Raw genomic sequence first — 16,081 nt, 5'->3', positions numbered from 1 at the left:
AAAAAAAAAAAACACCCTGAATATATATATATATATATATATATATATATATATATATGCTGACGAAGTCCGGAGTCCGGCCTTCCTGACGAAGGCCGGACTCCGGCCGAAACGTCGAAGATTAAATCGTCCGTTGTTGCTGTTTTTCACTAAGGGTTTTTTTCTTCTCAGTTTTATACCCACGCCTTCGGCCTCCCGCCACCATGCCCGTTATATATATATATATATATATATATATATATATATATATATATATATATATATATAACGAAGTGAAAAACTCACGGTGAGAAGCAAGAAACAGCGGAAGTTTAATCGACAGTTTCGCCGAGAGACTCGGCTTCGTCAGGAGATGACTTACAAGTGAGGGCATATCGCTACGGCAAAAAAATTCAGAACTGCAAAAAAGAAAAAAGAAAGGTGTAGGCAACGTACGCGTTTCTACATAGCAAACAACTTGACCTGAGCCCGCTCCTCCTGCGGGGCGGCGAAATACAAAGTGCGCTTGAGCGCTTACAACAGCGACGTCTTCTTGGCTGATGGCCCCCAAGGAGCCTATGCATCCCCGCGACGGTCACCCCTGGGGCGCCGCGCGTGTCAAGGAAACCGAAAAAGCAAAAAATCGCAAAAAACATGTTTTCCCGGTCTTCCAATAAAATAAAAAAAAGGAGAGAGGGTACGGGGTTTGGGGGGGGGGGGGGGGGTACGTTTGTGAGGTGTGGCTCATGAAACATGAAACACGCGTGTAAAAGAAAAGCACGGGAACAGCAGGGTTCCATAGAAGATAACATCCACAATATAGGAGTCGTAATAGAATAATCACGTGGTCCCACTACAGTCGAAAATACAGTACCACAATGAAAAGGTAGTCTAGGTTAATGCTCTTACTGATGCAAGTGTTCCTGGACTCTCATTTATTCCTTTTTCTATAGTATTGAATTTCTATATGAGGTATGACTCTCGCTGTTCGCACTCCCGGTTTGATCTAAATCCAGTTTCCAGTAATGTCACAGATAATTCATGGAAAGAATGCTCTGGGAGACGGAGGTGTTTTGAAAGAGGGAGGCCTGGATTAGTTTTAGAGTGAGATCTGTGGTTGTTATAGCGTAGTCTAAACGCTGTCTCGGTCTGTCCTACGTATTGCATTTTGCATACTCTACACTCTAGCAAGCACACTACGTCTGAAGAGTTGCATGTCAGTTCCCCTTTAATTTTCATTGAGTACTGCGAATGCGCGCTTTTGGCTGTGTCTGTTTGTTGAATTTGTAGGCAATTTAATCACTGCAGTGTATTACAGGGCCTGCATTCGTTGTGTCCCGGTGTAGAGTTTAACCGTGAATTTCCTAGCGTGTCTCTGATGTTGCGTGATCGTCTCTAGATCACCCCCGGTGGGAAGGGAAATGCGCGTTTTAGGCGGTCACTTTGCTCGAGCATGTTGTGGTGTCGTCTTAAAATATTATTTACGTTAGGATAGTTAGTGCTGTAGGTGAGACACAGATTTGTGCGGTGTGTGTTGCTCTGCAGGGGACGGTCCTCCAGGAGAACGCTGCGGTTCAGCATTCTGGCTTTATGGATCGCATTATCAATTACACGTGGTGGATATTTTTGATGTCTCAACACGTTCTTGAGGCTTTGAGCGCTCGCGTCAAAATCATTTTTGTTTGAACAGATGCGTTTAAAACGGTGGGCCTGTGCTTGCAGTGACGTGGGTGGTCGCTCTTGTAATGAAGGTAATGTTGCCGATCTGTTGGCTTGCGATAAAGCTTTGTTGTTAATTTCCCATCCTCTATTGTAAGGGTCACGTCTAAGAAGTTAATGTCCGTTTGGGAGTAAGTATGAGTGAAACGGATGTGTGGGTGGACAGCGTTGTAATTAACTATGAAGTCTTGCAGGTCCGCCTCGCCGTGTGTCCAGATAAAAAAATATATCATCTATGAATCTTTTTTTACAGCAGTGGTTTTAATGGGTAATCGCACAAAAAGTTTGACTCTAACTTCCCCATAAAAATGTTAGCATAACTGGGTACCATCTTGGTGCCCATTGCGGTACCGCTAACCTGTCTAAAATATTCAATATTAAATTCAAATGCATTTAGTTCTAAAACAAGCCTTGTCAGGGTCGAAATGACGTGACCATCTGGGCTCTCTGGTTTTCTTTAGGACTCGCTATTCCGTCGTCGTGTGGAATGTTCGTGTACAATGAAGGCACGTCCAGGGTTACAAGATATGATCCTTTCGGTATATGTAAATTTAATATATCCCTGAGGAGTCGCGGCGTCGGCGAGCGAGAGATGCAAATGCAAATACAATTCGTTTTTATAAACCTGATTAGTTTTTTTTAGGCCTGCCATGTTTCAAAAAAGTACAAAATCAAAATCGAATCATTGTGCAAACGATTCAAACTGCTGCAGACAGCATACTTCAGTCATTCCGTCTGCGTCCGTCATGCCCTAGTCGTCTGCAACAAGCTTGTCGAGACTGTCTCGAGGACGAAAGTTGCCGTCGCAAATATTTCAGAAACAGCCGATTCTCGGCAAACTTCTGTTGTGGTAAGTGTGATATCTAGGCTTCCTTTATCTATCATTTTTACACGTTTAAATTCCACGTCCAAGTTTTGACATATCGTTGTTTCGGAGTGGAGTCCATTCCCATGTATGTATTCGTCCATTACAACGCCCCTAGCAACGGTTTGTTTGGAGCGGTGACGTAACACTTACGGGGTCAATTTGCTAAATTTTAACTTTCAAACTGAAGTATATGTATTCATTCTCCTTAGGGTTTCTTTTACACGCTTATTTGAACATTAATTTCTGTGTTTAAATGCCTACCTATATTTCTTCACTTCGTGTTTGTTCGTTTATATTCACTCCTTTTTCCCGGCCCCCGAGACTGCGACAGATCACTAATCCGGCCCCTTAGCCAAAAAGTTTGGAGACCCCCGATCTAATGAATAAACATTTGAGACCTGCTGATCTGGAACAAGTTGAGGTTTCTCAATTGTTATTTTAATAAGTGTTGAGCGGACAAATAAGCTGGTACGGTGAAAGTGACAAGTATTTTTTTATTTAATTTAAAACCCTGTTTAGATATAAGTTAATTTCTTACTCAATAAGGAGTCTCTTAAAGTTCTAGGTTTGGAATATCTTCTGATAAAATTCACCTCACATCTCCGTTCTTATTTTTCGTCGGCAGTCATCTACAGCTTGCATGTATTCTCTCTTTATTTTCACCTCCTTGGACATTACAAGCAATAACAACAAAAAAATGAACACTCACAGTATACAAAACAGGCAGGCAGAAATGCTGTGTTCGACCGCAAGAGCACGTATATAATTGATAAGGATTTCTGGCTGCGAGTTGAGGGAGCGAACGCTGCTCGTTTTTTTTTTTTTTTTTTTTTTTTTTTCTGGGATTTTTTTGCGTGGGGTGAAAAACGAACGCGTGTTTCATAAGACATTAACGTCAGGGATCCGTTTTCAGCGGTATTTGAGCAAAGTGCAAAAATCGTTGCATCGCCCCTTCATTGCTAGTCAAGTCGTTCCGTCACTAGAAATATCAAATGAAAATTTGCGCAGTGGACTGCGTAATCTACTGGTTAGTAGAACCACACTCGCAAGGGCTCACAAGCGCACAGTTACCGTGCTGCCTACTCCACACCTCACCGTAACCGCTGGTTGCACTACACTGTACAATGGTAACTGCACGACCGCACGGCATCCATTTGCAATCCATGGCCCCCTCGCGTTCTCGTGCGTGCGCAGATATATATTTGTCGAATCTTTGCCGACCTCTGCCGAATCTGAAGTTCGGCAGATTTGGTCCATCACTAGTTCTAACGCGTCTGGCGAGCGCAGTGGAGACAAAAGCGGCTAGCTTTAGGTCTACCCACTAATCATTCGAATCAGAACTCAGCGTTCCGACGTCTCCGCGGGCTCTCGTCTCCTCTTTTCCCTCAGTTTCTCGGCGCATACCTCATTTTTGTGAGGGTAAAAGCGCTAAAAACAACGGACGAGTAAAAAAAACGAACATCACAGAGCGCTCTGTGTGGTTCGTTTCTTTTAGTCGTCCGTTGTTTTTAGCGCTTTTACCCTCACAGACATGAATCACCAACTAGCCCAAGTGCATACCCTTCTGCATACCTTATTTTTTGGGACGCTGAAGAGTTACCGACATACTAGATTTAGGACTTCTATCAGACGGATGAAGCCACTGATCTCTACGACAATTGCTGGTTCGCGCATCCCCGCTTGGTCGCCGCAGCGCGAGTGCGGCCACCGGACGTCCATCTTGCACGCTGCGAAATCGCGTTTTTGTAGCGTTGCAGAGGCTGGCGGCAGCGTGCTGTAGACACGTTTTCTGCTGGTTCGTCGTCATTCGCCCAAGAAGGTTCCTAAAACCCTCTGTGAGCCGTGAGATTTGCCGTTGAGAACACGTGGAAATTTTTACGGAAGCACAGTGCCACAGAAAAATTGGCAGAACTCGTCGAAAGCAAGTTTCGCCGGTCTCGCGGCGTGATCAAAGCTTCCTTGGCACGCCGAAGTGCTACGTCTCTGTGCCTTCGCACGCTTGGATACCGTTCAAGAATCGACGCCGTGTGAATGTGTTTCACGAGTGCAATGTGCGCGAAGCCATATGTGCCTCTGGAGCAGCGTTTTACTTTACACTGGCGACTGTATTTGTAGCTTGCGGCACTCACGGTCCAGAAACGTGCTTGATCCAGCGTCCAGTAGCGACGGAAGATGGGGGAAGGTGCGTCTTGTTTTTCGACGATTTACAGAACACCGCGCGCAACAGCTCCTCATCACTGATCAGTGCTGGCTCATTACCAACCAGCTTAATTGCACTGGACGTTTGAGCGCGGCTCGCCTAATTGTGATTGGGCAACAGATTGCACACGACCGTATGGGCCGCGCTTCAGATTTTCATTCTCGCCGTCTTCTTTTGTCTTCGAAAATCTCCTTTCTCCACAGCGTTGCTCTGTTGTGCTGCCATGTGATCCATTAGAATAGATTTTGAACTTAGCCATGGTTAATAGTGCATAGGAGGAGCAACCGCGCAGACTCCCCCCCCCCCCCCCTTCCCTTTATTTATAGCAACTCGCCGGAACAGCTGGACGATCCAGAACTCCGTGGCCCATATTGATGCAATCACATCCACGCGCGACACACCTTCAAAACTCTGCCGCGGCGCCGATTCCCGATCGGTATCCAAGCGTGCGAAGGCAGAGACGCATCACTTCGGCGTGCCAAGGAAGCTTTGATCACGCTGCGAGACCGGCGAAAATTGCTTTAGACGAGTTGTGCCTTTACATACGGCTTCACGCACATTGCACTCGCAAAACCTATCCACACGGCGTCGATACTTGATCGTTATCCAGGCGTCTGAAGGCACAGAGACGCAACACTTCGGCGTGCCAAGGAAGCTTTGATCACGCCGCGAGATCGGCGAAACTTGCTTTCGACCAGTTGTGGCTTTTTTCCGAGGCACTCCGCCTTCGTAAAAAAAAAAAAAAAAATGCATTGTGTTCTCAACGGAAAGTCTCATCGCTTACACATGGTTTTAAGAAACTTCCTCGGCGAATGACGACGAACCAGTAGAAAACGTGTCTTCAGCACGCTGCCGCCAGCCCCTGCAACGCAAGTTAAACTGTGAATTTTCTGCATGAAAGATGGCCGTCCGGTGGCCGCACTAGCGGAGTCGGGATCTTCGCGGCCTATCCCAGTCTATCCTACCTGTGACGACATAAACGATTATGATGATGGCTATACTCCGCGACAACTTTTCTTGGCAATGCAGTGGAGGGTACAGGCCCGCGTCCCCTCTCCCATCTTGAGTGTACGCAGGCTCTCCTCTTCCCCAATTTCCGGGGAGAGGAGGAGAGCCTGCGTACACTCATAATGGGAGAGGGGACGCGGGCCTGTACCTTCCACTGCATTGCCAAGAAAAGTTGTCGCCCCCTGTAATTTGCGCACGCCACCATAGAGTTAAAGGGCAACTCCGCTTAATTTCAAAAATATGGAGATAGTGGCCGATTTTGCTTTTTGAAGCACTCAAAAACAATCCCCAATCCTTTGTTTCGCGAAAAATAAAATATTTTTCGTGTAATTTTACTCTAGCCATGATCACAAACCGAAACCGAAACGGTGGCAAAGCCCGACAACATTGTATATTCGGCATCACTAAGCATGTACACCCACGTGATATACAAGGGGAAGAAGGAGCTCCCCTCTTATCAGGATCCTCCTTTGTGCCTCCCGGATTAGCACAGGCGACGCTATTCTCCTCCCAGAAGATTATAGAAGATTAACCTGTCACTCAAAATTCTTACAAAAGCAGCTTCCCTCTCCTCCTTTTACTTGGTGTTCAAAAGTATGCGATGTAACACAAGCCGCGCTCAACGAGGCGATCGGCTTATCAGTAGTATCAATAGTCGAGCGCCGGGCCGGCCGAGCGCGTCACTCACGTCTTTCACGGCGCTGGCGCCACCCGTCCTCTCCCAAGAAAAAAAAACAAAATTGAAAAAAAAAAAAAAAAGCTGTACATGCTTGATGACGTTGCCGACGTGCCGGGAGAAGGAATTTGGGGGAAGCGGAAATGCAGCCGGGCAGTGTTGTCTGGCCCGCACGTCTCATCCAAAACCAGCGGATTCGTGCTTGTCAATTTTTGACAGCGATGTTAATGAACTTCTAGGCGGAATTCCGTCGTAATATTTGCCATGGGGGTTTTGTAGATGATAACAAAGAGAACTGTATAGTTTTGCACTACTGGAAAAGAAGCGGAGTTGCCCTTTAAGGCCCGTTCACACTCTTGTGACCGAGTACGACTGAGAGAGACGAGATCTCTTACAACTTCTTAAATGTTTCTAGAATGAGGGAACACTCTGACATTGTGGCGCCATCTATGCGGTGACCCTAGAACTGCATTTCACAAAAGCGAAGGTTTTGCGGGATTTCCGAGGTCAAATGTGCGTAATACCCATAGAAAGGCTCGTTTATAACATTGACAAAAGCATTTCGAGCCAAAAAAGAAAGGATATTGCGCGAGAAATAAAAAAAATATGCCGGACCGCCGAGTTTACACTGCTTCCCAATAGATGGCGCCAGTGTGTTCTCTGGTTTACGAAGTTTTAAGGAACCCAGGTTTAAGAGGTCGCAAGCAGTCGCAAGAGTGTGAACGGGAGGTTCAACTGGCGCTAGTGTGCTGTTGCAAATTGAAGCAGACAGCAAGCAGTCTGAAATTGACTTCCGGTAATGCATTTCTATGGAAAAAAGCGAGTGAATTTCCTCTCTGCGCTCGATTATAAGAGCAAATATCACGAATAATTCGTACGTACTAGGCACATTGGAACATTTCCCAGTCACGCAGATGAAATAATTGGTCAGTTACGGCGTTTTTATTTTAAATTCGTGGCATGAAAAACGGTGCTAAAACCGCTTCGTACATGTATTTGTGTGCACTGTCGGACACTGTTAGCGCGAACACGGCGTCGGCGCTTTCCAGTAGGGGGGATATACGTGCCAAACGAACGAAGGACATGTGGAAAACCAAGAGACGGCAAGAACTACGCAGTGACACTGGATAAGTAACTGCTTGTGCTTGCAGACGATCAAAATAAATTGAAAGTCACGTAATATAGTTCGATTTTCAATAAATAAGTACTGCTTTATTCTTTTTGCTCATGAATACGTGCGAAGATGCTTGTTCTGGGTTCAAATCATCACCAGCACGCTCCAGAACAGGTGCCCGATAAAAACTGCCCGACATAGGAAATAATAAGAAAACACACCTTTCGTAGCTTACGTACTCTATTCTTTACGTTTCAAACGTTTTTCGTTTTTTTTAATTACTCGTAAAGATACACGACGAGGTCATTTTCAAATAGTGACAGGACGGGCATGTTAGCAATATATAAGCACCAACAGAATACTGGCGAACTTTGAACCATACTCTACATTCCTTTCGATCGTTATTTTGCTTAGAATCGTCGCTCGTTTCTACATACCTGCCATGGAACAGAGGTTTGGGCCTGAAACATAGCGAAGTTTAACATCGTTCAGCGGTAAAGAAAAAAATGCTGTAACTAAACCCATTACACTTTCACAATATTAATAAAGGTACATACTATCCGGTACAACCGAAATAACGAAATTTATTCATGTTATTTTACGGCGAAGAGACAAAACACAGGAAGACTGGAAAAGTAGACTGCATGTTGTCTGCTTCAATTTGCAACCGGAAGTCCCGTAGACACTAGCGCCAGTTGAACCTCTAGCGTACATTATAATAACTCTATGGTTTATTGTAATAACTCTATGCACGCCGCCAAAAAAAAAAAAAAAGAAAACTACTTCCGATTTTTTTTTTCGACCAAATCCGCATAGTGAAAAAGACGGAAAAATGAAAATGGCAAGCATAAGTGAACAAAACATGTGCCAAAGTTGAAAAGGAAGGAAAACGTCGCGACGGGTTCAAACTTCTAACAAAAGCCGGCAAAGTTCTAAATAGCCCATACCCACTGTGTACAACCGAAAACAAATATGTGGAAACAAAAATACCGCCGGTTTTTGCGGTGCTTCGCGAAAAATCGTTTAGTTAAAGCACCCCTAACGGAAACCTCTTCACCCATAATGTGGGTGGACGCACTCGTTCATACAGATGGTGTACTCCTGCGAGGGTCCGCATTGTGCAGGCGCGTATGCGTGCGTGCTGATGGGTAGAAGCGATACTACGCCGGCACCGGTGACAAAAATAAATTACGGAAAAACAAAAAAACCGGACGAAGGCAATACCTTTTTCTCGTTTGTGAAAATGAATGCCCCGCCACTGGCACTGTTCTGGAAGAGCGTTCAGTACACACATTCCGAACTGAGCAAACACACGTACAAACATGCGCTTTCGCATTTGTGTCTCCCCCACTGTGGTCTCTCCCCCAACCGCCCGAACAAACTTCTAAAAACATTGCTGCCGCTGCTGCCAAAAAAAAAAAATAATAATAATAATAACGGCCGGCTTGGGCCGCCTTGTAGACTTGAATGCAATGCACGTGCCTGGCCCGCTCATTAACGTAGCCATGAAGCCCAAGCCCGCGGGCTAGACCGTACTTGTGCGGACCTCATCCGACGACATAGAAAAAAAGGCCGAATTGCGCCAATGGAAGAAGGCTATGCCTCGGCGCAGGATTGTCTCAGACGCCTTGTAGCAGTCCGATGTGTTTGCCTTGCAAGTAAAGCTCCTGCACCCGGAAGTGACCTTACAAATGAAGGGCGGTTTAATCACTGATCCCCACTATAGGGGGCTGGATGGAGTATAGCTGCTCTCTAAGCTTGGCGCAAGTGAAGCCACCAGAACGTGGCTTCACTGAGAACAAGGCATTTGAACGTGGGACATACGCACATTTCATCAACTAGAATCTAAATATTTTCACATCAAATAGCTTCCTAGGAAACTTCTCGGCTCCGCATGCGCTGTTTACTCCGCAACAAGAAGGCTCTCTTGGGATGACAAGAAAAAATCCAGCAACCTGAACGCTGTTCGCTTCAGTACTCGGAAGAGATGAAAAGCCTGTCAAGCGTTTACTTCCGGGCAGTGGCGTACCAACTTGTTCTTGAGTGGGGGGGGGGGGGGGGGGGGCAACTAGACTTTCTCCCCCCCCTGGGTCGCATATTTTCACTAATAGTGGGCCGAACTTTTGCCGAATCGAAAATTCGGCGCAACTTTTGCCGAACTTTTTCAAAGATTTAGCAATGATTCGGCAAAAATACACTGTTACCAGTCTTAACATTGATACTTATTTTTTTCTGACGAAAAGTGTTTTTTTTTTTTTTTTAACATGAATACAACGTGTAGTGCCTATTGACACAGTTATGACTAAATAAGGTGATATTCTACAAGATAATTGTATCGAAGTCGCTTTTCTGTGTTTACTGGCAATTTTAGTGTTTGCTTGCAGAAAGTATGTGACAACGAGGTTGGGTAGCCGGCGCAGTCACGAATCACGCTACAAGAGTTTTGATTTTGAGGCTTCATCAGCGCACGCCTGTATGTGTGTTTACATTGTTAAAATAAAGGCAATCAATGCGTCCTTACTTTCTCTGGGAGTCACCGTTTCATGCGCGAAAACGAATGCAACGGTTACTGAGCCTTTACCAGAAGAGATAACAATATTGTAAATATGCATGTTTTTCGATTTGAGTCACTTGACGTCAGCTTTGCATGAAAGTGTGTGTTCCGTATTCGCAACGTGCCGTTTCTAACCTTTAAAATTCCGGGTTCTATTGTTAGGACACACAGACACACACCGACGTTTAGGAAAATGGGGAGAGTTAGGAATGGTTGGATGTGCAACGTCGAGCATGATAGTTCGGTGTTTAGTTTTGTGCAGATACATGAAAATCGCGAAATAACGCGAACCAAAAAGCAATATTATTCTGTTTTGGCACAAAACTACTTGTAAGCCGAAAACAGGATTGTTATAATAGTAATAATAATAATTTCATTTGCACATACTGGGAAGGTGCCCATGTGGTGGTGTGCGGGGCTAGGCAGATAAGTGAAAACCCTTAAAGGGGTCATGAAACGCTTTTCCAACTTTTTCCTGTTTCGCTTTCCTCCTCAACTCATAAATCGCGCATTCCACCAAACAGTTAAAGGACCCATGAAACGAATTTTGGGCTGGAGTAAATCAATTTATATTGGGATTTTACTAATACCACATCGTTCAGTGGGCCAAAAGATGAAAGGTAGAAAGTCAGAAGCCTGACTTTCGCTACAAAAATTTGCAAAACATTGCGGACTATTTCGTACCTCCTTCCCTTCGTAAACTCTCCGCCTTTTCACTGATACATCCGCGGACCCCGCAGCGCGTCACCGGGCTACTAGCCACCATAACCGGGCCCCCGCAGCGCGTCACCAGGGCCCAAGCGCACGTCACACGACACCGGACCTCACTTAATCCCTTTACCCCTAAGCTGACATTGCGGTGGAAGCTACGGGCTTGCCGGACCAATCAGCCGCCTCCCTTTCATCACCTGACCTCATTCTCTGCGGGTCGGTATGCGCGAGAGAGCGTGATCACGTGGAAAATGTGTGGCTGGCCCAACGAGCATGTAGCTTCCACAGCACTGTCAGCTTCGGGGTGAACGGGGTGGGGAAAGCAACTAGTCGGAATTTTGAGCGTCGGGCTAATCTTCTAGGGGGACAATGGCTGTGTCCGGGCTATACAAGGGAGATTACGTGCAAGAGGGGACTCCCCCCTTTTCGACTTCTTGAACTGTTTGGTACAATGCGCGATTTATGAGTTGAGGAGGAAAGCTAAACAGAAAAAAGTTGAAAAAGCGTTTCATGACTCCTTTAAAGAAGACGAAAAGGGGGAGTCCCCTCTTGCTCCCACTCTTGTTTGTGTAATCCCGGACACATTCATTCTCCCCCTAGAAGATTAGCCCGACGCTCAAAATTCAGACAAAAGTTGCTTTCCCCACCCCGTTCATTCCGAAGCTGACAGTGCTGTTGAAGCTACGTGCTCGTTGGGCCAGCCACACTTGCCACGTGAGCGTGGCAAATGTGGCTGCAGAGAATGAAGTCCGGTGATGAAAGGGAGGCGCCTGATTGGTCCGGCAAGCGCGTAGCTTCCAGCACAATGTCAGCTTAGGGGTGAAGGGAGTAAGTGAGGTCCGGTTGCGTGTGACGTCAGTTTGGACCCGATAACGCGCTTTTGGGACCGCGGATGTATCACAGTGAAAAGGCAGAGAGGTTGCGAAGGGGAGGAGGTACGAAATAGTCCGCTCTGTTTTCCAATTTTCGCACTGAAAGTCGGGCTTTTGACTTTCTACCTTTTTTCTTTTGGTCCACTGAACAATGTGCTATTAGTAAAATCCCAATCTAAAATGATTTATCCCAACCCAAAAATCGTTTCATGGGCCCTTTAAGCAGAGCGCCTGCCAGCCAGACTTGTACGTAGTTCAACTACTTTACTCAAGTTACTGTAGTTTAAAGGGCAACTCCGGCCAAAACTCAAAATGAAATAAATTACTGGTATCGATGTAGTGACACAAAATACGACCCCAGCCAAAATGTTACGTCCGTCGGACGCCGCATTCTCAACTAATGCCGATAATAAAAATGCGACCCGCCGCGAGCCGCTGCGCCTTAGCGGGCGGCCAGCGGGTTGCCGATCGCTAAAGCAACATTGGGCCATGACGTCCGTATCGTTCTCTTTTTTTCCTCCGGTCCGGGCGTTGCGCGGAGTGCGCTTCTTTGAGCCGCTACCACCGGTACTTCGGCTTGTGATTGGCGTGTTTAGTCATTGCTTTGTAGCTTCGGTATAGCCTTTTGTTTATTTGCTTGTGAGGACCCCAAGACTCGTTTTAGCGAGCAACTCGGTGCGCCCAAGACTGCCCAGCTGTTCCTCGAAAGAAGCCGAGTGCAACTTGTAGCGCTGTGGGCTGCTCAAACAACCCGCTGCGCAACACGGAGGTGCTTTTTCACAAGTTTCCAACGGACCGGAAATTGGAGAAGGTGTGGGTGAACGCTGTTCGACGAGTGGACTTTGGACTTCGGCTTTTACGCGCGCGAGGAAAAAAAACGAAAAAACAGACGTGTACAGTCCAGCACACGTGTGTTCGGGCGCCGCGGCCCGCGGCGGAGAGCCTTGAAGCTTCGTGTCTGGAACTGACCAGCAGCGCGAAAGCGAGAGGGCCCCCAGTACTGTACGTCACTGGTAGCGCGGCGTAGAGCAACGCCGCTCCATCCACGGAGCCCCGATAACAATTTAGGCCTAGCGACGAGTACGAAAGACCGCACACACGGCGACAGCCGCCGAGTACGGCAGCGAACGAGTTCACTCGTTTTCCAGTCGCTAGCTTTTGGGTATACAAGTGACGAGTACGGCGCATAACGCACGCACGGCGGCGGCCGCCGAGCATGGCACCGCACGAGTTCACGGGTTTTTCAGTCGCTAGCTTTTTGGGTATACGCACTAACTCTTGCTACATGGGCTGGATAACTACCACGTATACAGAATTAAAACAAAATCAGCTTACCTCCCATCTTTAGACGGCTAGCGTACTCGTTGATCGAGAACGATCTTGACGTCACGTTCACATAGCAGCCGATTCCCAGTGTTGCCGGAGCCTCGAGCGGCTAGTTTCGGTTTTGTTGGTCGCGACCCAAGCAAAACTTTGAAACGTCGATATCTTTAAAACTACGCACAATAAGGAGAAAAAAATTACACCTTGCAATTCAGAGACGCGGACTGCACTAAAAACAGTCATAATCCCAAAATCGAAAGTATGGACCGGAGTTGCCCTTTAACTACTTTTCTGGGTAGTTTAGTAACTTTCAATTACATTTCTATTTTGGTAATTAGTAGTTTACTTTAACTACTTTTCCGAGTGACTTCCACCCAAATTACAAATTACTTTCGAATTTTAGTGATTGTTTTCCCTATCAACAGAGAGATGATGTTAGAAGATCAGCTGATATTTGCAGAGGGGGAAGCATGTGGCGTAGAAAGGCGGGGGGGGGAGGAAGAGAGCAGTTCGGATAGTCCAAAACCCCTAAAATTTTAACCATCCCCCCATTGCAACAATACTGCTATGAGGCGCGGGGAGAAGAAACGCCGAAGACTGGCGTTTCTTTGTATCCCCAAGCTCAAGGAGACTGACGCATTTGAAGAAAGGGCTTGTCCCCGCATCTCCCCAATGTAGGAATTCTCGCCCACTACAGGACGTATACAATCGACATCCTCAGTCAAAAGAGGCTTGTGCTGTCTTTAGAGACGTCATCTGGTAATTTCTCCGAGTAAAGAAATGGCGGCTATAAGACCGATACAAATAAGTGCCTTTCAAGTTGAATGTGTTAAATGGTTCGTCAGCGAGAATAAAGCAATCACTCGATGGCGTATTAGTTGCCGCAATAAAAAAGAAAAAAGAAAAACTGATGCACTTCCGATTTTGCCGCCCATTCCGAAAAAAACTGATGCACCTCCAATTTCCCCTGAAGCTATGCATACCGGCCTGCCAAAAAAAAAAAAAAAAAAAACCGCTGTTTATTTTGGAAGTACATTGTATTTATAGTACTTCACTTCAAGTACATTGCACCCGTTGTACTTACTACTTTGCTTGAAGTACATAATCTCTCATTAACTTTGTACTTCCAAGTAGTTTTTAGACGTACTTTACGCAACACTGTGAGCAATCAAACACTGTCTGCAAGATCAAGCTCAGGCAGTGCTAAACCTTAAAGGTGCAATGATACATCCGGAGTACATCCTTCACTAAAAGGTACACAACAATTAGGCATGCAGAAGCAGAACCAGCTATTAAAGTGTTTGTGAGAACACAAGCCGCTCTATATTCGGCTAGCAGAATTTCGCTAACGCATCAAAACCTATTTAAGTATACTTCCTTGTTAGCACAGAAAGAAATAAAAGCAAATTCGAAAGTAATTTGCTCCGTTACTACGGTAATTAGTAATTGACTGAATTACTTTCCATTTTAGTAATTTCTACTCTACTAAAATTACTTTTGAGGCTAAAGGGATATTCACACGAAGGAGAAATCCCGGGGATTTCTCCCGGCACGCGCATCCCGCGACGAAAACGTCAGGCTTTGCGATGTGCAAAAGCCTCGCGTTTTCATCTCGTGATGCGCGCGTGCCCGGGAGAAATTCCCGGGATTTCTTCCTCGTGTGAATACCCCTTAATACTCAGTAACTTAACTTAATTACTTTTTTTGAGTAGCTTGTACACGTCTGCTGCTAGCCCGCCATCACATATGAAAGAAACGAAACACATATAAAAGTGCAGAATATACACACTACAGAAACTACGTAAAAAGGAAAACAAAAAGAAGGGAGAAAACATGTATCACATTATGACGAGGATGCCAGCTGCATCCCATACATTCTGGCAAGCTCTCATGCCTCTGCCCCGTTTTACGGCAGTGGGGTCAGTCAATGTTTCAACTACCTCGTTGCATCAATGGAAAGGTCAAACGAAAATCGCCTTATCCAGAATGCACCGCATCATTTGCCACTTGCGCATTGGACTGCGTAAATTACTGGTCGATCTTCTGTTCTTGAGGCAGAAAATAGCGAAGAGAACCACACTCGCAAAAGCTCACAAACGCACAGTTACAGTGTCGACTCTACACCTCACCGTAACCGCTGGTTGTACTAAACTGTACGATGGTAACCGCGCGACTGCGCGGCGTCCATTTGCGATCCATGGCCCCGTCGCTTTCGTGCGCGTGCGCAGACGCTAAAGTTGAGGCTTGGGCGAGTTGGTACATACTTCGGAATTAAAAACAGGGCGAAAAGACGAGGACCAGACAAAGTCGTGCGCAGACATTTGCCAAATTTTTTCAAAATCTTTCAAAATTTCGGCATGTGCGGAACTTTGCCGAATCTGAAGTTCGGCCGATTCGGTCCATCACTAACTTTTACGGTGTGTGTGTGTGTGTGTGTAGGTGTTCTAAAAGAGGGGGTGGGGAGGAGAGGGCCAGTTGGTGTATGCGGGCGCTTTGGTCACTGGCTCCTTTTACGGCGCAGGCGATAGACCCCCTAGCAACGACGCTCACGCCGGATCGGGTGCTCGCCAACGAGAGGGAATTTAAATTTCGAATTCGGACGGCGCGTGTATCACTCGAAGCACGCTAACCCACGCCCGCGCGTGCGTTTTCTTCGCGGCGACAGTGTGCGGCTGCTAATTACAGAACTATTAAGCCGCTTAGCCGCCGCTCCCCCCCCCCCCTGTACACGCCGCTTTGCGGCGTCCAGTCGGCAACCTAAGCACCGATGTCCCCCATGCACTTCCGTAGAGTCCCATACGATTTAGTTCAGCGATGTTTCGTCAACAACATTTTTTTTTTTTCAGTGTTAATCGTAAAAAAAAAAAAAAAAAAAAAAAAAGAAATGTCGTAAATATCGCCAAATGCCTCGACAAAACAAAATGTTCGAGGAAAATAAATAAAAGAAATAAGTCCCCACCATGGATAGAACCCGGGTCCGATACGTTTGAGGCAGACATCTTACCACTAAGTTATGTTGCCGCTTCGGAAACTCGCATTGTATCCGCTGCCTATGTT

Source organism: Ixodes scapularis, unplaced genomic scaffold (assembly GCF_016920785.2).
Source record: "Ixodes scapularis isolate PalLabHiFi unplaced genomic scaffold, ASM1692078v2 PGA_scaffold7__128_contigs__length_106722199, whole genome shotgun sequence".
Taxonomy (NCBI): domain Eukaryota; kingdom Metazoa; phylum Arthropoda; class Arachnida; order Ixodida; family Ixodidae; genus Ixodes; species Ixodes scapularis.
The sequence above is the reverse complement of the archived record's forward strand: the minus strand, read 5'-3'. Positions refer to the sequence as shown.